Source organism: Manacus candei, unplaced genomic scaffold (assembly GCF_025592945.1).
Source record: "Manacus candei isolate 608988 ecotype Guabito, Panama unplaced genomic scaffold, ASM2559294v1 h1tg000028l, whole genome shotgun sequence".
NCBI classification, from domain to species: Eukaryota; Metazoa; Chordata; class Aves; order Passeriformes; family Pipridae; genus Manacus; species Manacus candei.
Genome location: NW_026138076.1, coordinates 40,326,708 through 40,334,143, shown reverse-complemented (window position 1 = coordinate 40,334,143; position 7,436 = coordinate 40,326,708).

Sequence of the window (7,436 nt, the reverse complement as noted above, 5' to 3'; positions counted from 1 at the left end):
TGAATGCCTGAGGGAAAAATATTATGGTAAGCTTTGTAGCAGTACTTTCCTAATTACACCTTCCCAGCTAACAGCAATTTGCAGCTGAGCAAGTAGTAATAGTATTTTAGTGTTAAATAACCCTGATGGATTTTCTTCTATGAATTTCTTCTGTGAATTTGTGCTAGTGAGTTCTAGCAAGGGCCTTTTGCTGGTGAGTCAGAGATGTCCTAGTCACATTTGAAGTCTTATGGAGATGAGCCAAGGACCTCTGAGGTAATTGAAACCAACAGGGAAAGACCAGGCAAATATCTTAAAGGAATTAAGGGGTGTTTCTCTAAGAAGGTGAAATGGCTGACAGTCCAGCTGAGGTGCATGTGTCTCACCAGCTTCATGTCCCAGAGTCATTCAGAGCACGGGAGAGCTGGGCTCACAGCTCTAGCACCAGGATACTGTTCCATGCCCACTAAGACCTGATGTCATACGGGGTTGGAGACTCATAAAGTACTGTGGGGATTCACCTCTGTGCTTTTACTGCTCCTATGTTGCTCCTCAGGACTGCTTTTGACCACTGGTAGAAAGGAGGATAGTAGGGAAGATTTCTGGGATGTATGTCTGTGCTTCTAAAAGACTTATACCAGACTCACTCTTGCCCAAAGTGAGGCTGGAGGAAGCACAAATAATGTTGGGAATGGTGAGGCACACAGTCTGGTACACAAGGCAAGGAAAGTCAGGGTGCTGCCTGAGAAAAAGAGGGTTGGGTTAAAGAAGGCAAAGTCCAAACTGAACTTCTCCATCCTCGTTCTTTCTCCTTGCCATCACCAACCACTCCCATGGATTTTAGCCTCTACACTTTATGCAGACCAAATAAATATAAAATTGTGTGTATAAAGGCCTTACATGATGACTTTTTGCATGTAGCATGTTATGAATGAGTTTCCTTCTGCCATTGGCTAACTGATTACAGCTACAATAAGTTTACTCTTTGCTTTCATTGTTAGGTCAACAACTGAATTAAAGACTACTGTGAAAGACAACTTTCATTCCAGTGCTCCTACTCCATAAGTCAAAAACTGAACTGGTGTTTGTCATTAGTACATGTATAGACATAAAAATAACCTCTGCAAATTGTTTCACTGTACACCACAAGTAACAAACAGCCTGACATTGGTAGCAATTTTCAATGTAATTAAATAAAACTTATAACTGAAACCCAAACACATGAGAAAAAAGGTATTGGTTGTATTAAGGAAAAAAAAAAGAATTGGGAAGCACTGCTAGAGGATAAAATGGATTTGTAGTTTAGGTAAAATATCTTTGTGTAATAGAAAAGGCAGTTCACAAATGGTCCCCAAATTTACAGGATAACATAAGAACTTTTGCTTTTATTTTAAAATATGAATTCTAATCTTTCATATAAAGTGCATGATATATACAGAAGAAAAGATGAGTTGTAGCATCAGCTCTAGCAATGCCTTACTTTATATTGAACGACAAAAAGCAGTAGAAAGGGAGTGAATCTGGGTGTCTTTAATGGGAAAAAAAATAAAAAATTACTCAAAGCTTTAAAGGCTCATGACTCCAGCACACACTGAACTAAGACTGACTTTAGGATCTATTCTGAACTCAGACTTGGAAAGTCCTGTTCCCTTGGAAATTCAAAGAAACAGTTTATGCCTTTATTCCAAGGACTCTGTTAGGCTGAATGTCATCAGCTATGCATCTGCAATTCATTTGGTATCTTATGCAGTAGTTAAGCTGGCTAGCCATGGATAAATGGTAGGGAAATAAATAAATAGATACAAGCAGCTTTCTGAGATCTTGGGCTTGCTTAGCATCTCATTGTACCTCTCTTTTCAACAAGTCACTGAACAGCAGAATGGATTGCTCAGTAAAAGCTGACATTTAGAAAGAAAAAGAACACATCTTTAACAGTCTGTTGCTAGCAAAGCCATAAATACATATATATATATAAGCTCAGCCAACTTTCTGATTTGCTTTTTCTTTTTTTTTCCCCCCTGAATATGCATGTTAGCAAAAGCAATCTGTTGAAGTCAGGGTTTAAAAAGCACAAAAATAAAAATTAATTATGTTGCTCAGAGAGAGTGCTTTGTCTTCACGCTTGAGTCAAAGGTCTCTGTGTTTTATCCAGGCACGGATAAAACTGATTCATGACTGCTGATTCCCTCACTGCATGGGTTGTTGCTGGGTGCTAAGGTTTCGGGAAAATGTGGCTTTGAAAAGTCAAGACAGAAAACAAGGACTTAAAAGTCAAGACTAATTAAATACTTAGAAGTTTTCTACAAGTCTGGAAATGTCTCCCTGGGTGTTTTATGCGTACAGCTCGTAGCATCATGCAATCTTGACTGCAGTTCCTGCTTAGGACTGTAATACCACATATATAACCTAGTAGCTCCTACATAACCACTCTAAGTTCTTCAAAAACACTGGTTTTGTTGTAGATTAATTAAGGTAGATTCATTAATTAAGGTAGATTCCTTACATCCTTCAGCTTGGGGGTTGTACTAGGTGACATTTAATGGTCCCTTCCAACCCAAACTATTCTACAACTCCCTGTAAAGCAAGTTTTTCAGATCTGAAATCAGTCTCATGGCTATCAAATGAAGACTTCTTCCATGGTCCTGCAGGATCAGCACATCAGCACATTAGTGAGGTTCTCGCTCAGGTTATGGACTGAGGGTCCTCCCTCTTTGCCTGCTTCTTATCCCTGTGCTTTTGCTTTTAAGCCAATGAAGGAATGCCTTGAATACTGGGTACAAAACAGTTGACGGAAGCTTTAGTGCACTGTGAGTAGGATTGCAAATCTTTGGCTTCATTTGGGGTGGAGTAAGGTTCATTTGGATGCTGCTTTCACTTTCAATTAATGGTAGCCCTGCTGTGCATTTGCTTGTTATGTGATTCAGCTGTACAATGACAATCCTACAATGGATACCATTTTGCAATGAAATCCAGAGCCTTTGATATCTTCAACACTTGCTTGGACAAAACCCTCAGAAGCCTGACCTAATGATATGAAGCACAGGCCTCCAGAGGACCCTCCCCACACCAATCTTGCTCTGATTCTATCAGGGTTTTTTCATCACTTCTAAGAAAAGGTTGTTTAATGTAGAAAGAGGTCTTTTCCTCAAGTGACAGGACAACACTTTGCTTTATCACAGATAACCATAATTTGCACTAATGTAACTCCAAGTTCAGGAGTTCTAATCTATTCTTCCAGCTGGTGGTAGGGTCAGAAAAACTGCAGAGGTATTTCTAAGGAAAGGGGAGGTATGGTTCCAATACTTTTGTGCAAGCAAAAATTCAATGGAAAACCTGCTGAAAAGGTCGAAGTGTTGTAAAGTGTGCAGATAAAGACAAGTATGACATTTACCTAAAATACAATAATTAATGAGCAAATGTGTCATGCTGAAGTAAATTGGGCAGGGTGGTCACACTAAGTCCACAGCACTATTTGCCCCAGAGCAGCTGATTTACTTTTTCCTTTTTTCACATTAAATACAAAATAATTTAAAAAGAAAAGTAGTTTCCCTGAAAGTTCCATGTCACTGCATAAATTGAAGATAATACAGGCTCTGGATTTCAGAGGCAGAGTAGAAATGTGGTTCTACTCAAACAGGAAGATCTATCATCAGATAATAGAAATTAATACTGATCAAATAAATGCAGCATAAATAAATCAATTCATAATAAATGAAGATGTGGAGTTGCAGGTTTCTTAGGCTACTCCCACTTATTGACCCAGGAAACTGGAAGTTAGCTGGCATTGAAAAATAGGGTTGCTTATTTGTTGGAATGAAACATGGAAGCTTTTAACGAAGAAATGCCAACAGAGGCAAACAGCTGTGAAAGCTGAGGCTGCAGCCCCAGCACAGTCAGGTTCAGGTACAAATACCCATGCAGGATACTCCCAGACTATCTCCTCACTCTGCCTGTTCCCAAGACCCACAACATATGGCCTCTCCATTCTGCTGGCTACAGTAGCAATGTTATCTAAAACAATGGGACACAATGGGCCTTTTAAAAACATCGTGCCTTGATTATGCTTGCCAGTTTCACACTTCGTTTTCCTTTCTTCTTTCCCTATCTTATTGTCTAAAACAGTGCATCTCACTTTTCTGCTTGTGCATATTTCTCTTTCTCTCCCTGGGAAATGTAATGACCTTCCTTTCCTACCTACAGTGACAAGACCTTGCCTTGCTTGTCTTGTCTGCTAAGAAGTCTTTAAACTGGGGGAATTTATGAACCTAGTAGCTCAGAAAGCAGATGGTGTGGAGTGTACAAGACTGGCTGGGAAGGAGAAAGGAAGTACAGAAAAATCTAAATCTTTTCACCACAATCTATGTTGATCTATTTCAATCTTCAGACCAAAGTACTGTCAGGATATTCACTCCAGAATTTTATCTGCTTGCAACCCATCATTACTTGAAAGATAGAAGTACACGATATCACTTCTGATCTAAATTATTCTAGAATTCTGTGATACACCCATGCTCTAATAATGTCCTTGATGTACCTTGGGGATGTAGGAAAACTGATTGGGATCTCTCCAAGCTCCCATTTGGTCCTTCTTTCTCTGACATTGATGCAACATACAACTTTTGAAGAGGATTGAGATATACTATTTGAGGTGAGTGAAGTCCTTCAGGCATAAATCAAAGTGAACTGAATGTCAGTTGAATTTGGGATTTGTATTCAGGAGGAAAGGTCCGTCTGTGAAGCACCCTAGAGGCAAAAACAAAGCCTAAAGGCTCTCAATGATCAAACACACTGAAGCTCATCCTTTTTCCCTCCTCCTCAGGCTAGGGAAAGCTACACAAACCGTTTTCTGAATGACACACTCCTGGCAGCTCTGATCTGTTCTTCGGTGAGGAGATGTGGTCAAACCCTGCCTGCTGAGACCTCCCTGAGTGAATTGTAGCACAACTTCTGCCTGGGGAGGATTTCATGGGGAAAAGCCTGGGCTTTTATCGCCCCTCCTGAGATGTACTGCATGAAGCCTGGAAGTGAACTTTCCCCTCATCTCTCTGTCGCTGCTGGTACTGAGTTTGGGAGTGTCTGGTCGCTGGCAGCACTGCCTGGCAAAGTACCATTATTTTCCCTCTCTTGGTCAAGCAGTTCAAAGTTCAGCTGGACCACCACGGAAGACAAGGAGGGAATCAGGTTGGGAAGCACAGGCAAGGGACTAGAGGTCCAGAGGAGAAAGTTTTCCTCTGGGTAGAACAGAAACAATCACACAACTCACATCACCAGTACAGGTGTAGCCACACCATCCCCTGTTCTCAGTAAAGGTGGTACACAGTTCGCTGTGGGAGTGGAGTTAAATTCAGCTGTTGGCCTGTCACAAGTGGTATTCCCCATGGCTCAGTACTGGAGACAAATCTGTTTAATATCTTTAATGATGATCTGGATCATCTGTCTGTTTGCAGACAGTCAGTTGGCAGACAACACCAAGTTGGGCGAGAGTGTTGATCTGCTGGAGAGTAGGAAGGCTCTGCAGAGGGATCTGGACAGGCCAAGGCTGGTTGCATCAGATTAAAATATCTTTACAACCCCATGCAACACTACATGCTTGGGAAAGAGTGGCTGGAAAGCTGACTGATGGAAAAGGACCTGGGGGCGTTGTTTGACATCCACATGAATGTGCATCAGAAGTGTGTCAGAAATAGTGTGGCCAGTATGGCCAGCAGGACTATGCAAGTGATCATCCCCTTTTACTCAGCACTGGTGAACCCCCACCTCAAACACTGTGTTCAGTTTTGGGTCCCTCACCACAAGAAAGATGCTGAGGTGCTGGAGCAACTCCAGAGAAGGGCAACGATGCTAGCAAAGGGCACAAGTGTTACAAGTAGCAGCAGTATCTCTTTCTACAGCTTCTCCCAGGTAATAAGTGACAGGATGAGAGGAAATGACCTCAAGTTGCACCAGGGGAGTAGGTATCGAATACTGGATATTAGGAAAAATTTCTTACTGAAAGTGTGGTCAGGCATTGGAATAGGCTTCCCAGGGAAGTGGTGGAATCACCATCCCTGAAAGTGTCAAAAAGGTGTGTGTGGTTGTGGCATTGTGGTTTAGTGGTGAACATGGTGGTGCTGGGTCAATGGTTGGACTTGGTGATTGTGGAAGTCTTTTCCAACTTTAAAGATTCTATGATTTCTGGGAGGAATAAGATCAAAATTCTATACATGGATGTTGAGGGAACATGTTTTAATCAGCACAGCTGCAGGTCATAACTGAGGCTAGCATTCCTTCCCAGGAGTGTTTGATATATGCAGGTGGTCTGCTGAGATGTACTGAGTCTATGTAGGTGTGAAAGGTGAGGTATCTTTTATTTTTGTTCCCTGCTGATATGTGCCTTATGGAAACAACATCTGCTTGAGTTAGCACTTCAATACTGAGGCACTCATTTGTTAGCATCACTGTTTGCAAGGTTTTGCAAAGTCAGCACGGTGCACAATAGTATCTTCCTGAAGGCGTCAGAATTTACAGAACAGTCATCTATTCCCCCTCAACAGACTGTTCAGCAAGGTGTCCATTTGAAAGGTGATAAAGAGTTACACCAAAAATCCAATCTTAGCAGCAATATTTCTGATTTTAAGAATGTCTGAAAACTAATCAGCACCCAGCTGTCTCAGATTGATAACAGAACTTAAATAGCCCTTCTGACAGTACCCTACTCCCACCTCCAACCCTGAGATCCTTAGCAGGGAAAAGCAGTCTCTTTAAAACCAGTTTTTAGCAGCTAGATAAAAGTGATTAGTACAGTCTGCATACTGCCATTGCCTCTTTTTAAAGGAAAGAAATATGAGGGAAATAGTCTGAAACAAAGACCAAAAGGTAAACCAGAAAGATTATACCTTCTTTCTCCCTGTCCCTCACTGGTACTCTTTCTTTCAAATTCAAATGTTCATTTATCTCTTCATTTGTGCTATAACTCTGGGTCTGACATAATTAGCCCCAATTAGTGATCATGTTTTTGGCTTGTAATTTTAAATTTTCTTTTTCTCATCTTAAGCTTTCCTCACCAAATAAAGTACCCACAGGGGAAAGCTAGTTTTGTTCTTTCTAAAACAAAAAGTAAATCTTCCTCAATGTAGTCTAGTCCAGATATTGGATATTCTGGAAAAGAACCTGACCACGAAAGTCACAGCAATATGACTGAGTGGTATGGGACTGTGAAACTGCAGATTTAATTTTAAAAATTTGGGTCACAATGGCCATGAAAATATATAAAAGATGAATGATTCCATTTTCAAAAGCACTCTGCATCCAAAGTACTTGAAGGAACTTTCAGTTGCCAAACAAGTAATTTGGGCATGAGGCTATTCAGCAATTTTGACACTGATTTCATACGTATTTGGAGACCAGTTTTCAAATGTGTACACCCCATTATATACACAAAACTTTCCTCAAAAGGCAATGAAAGTACAATTCCTTTT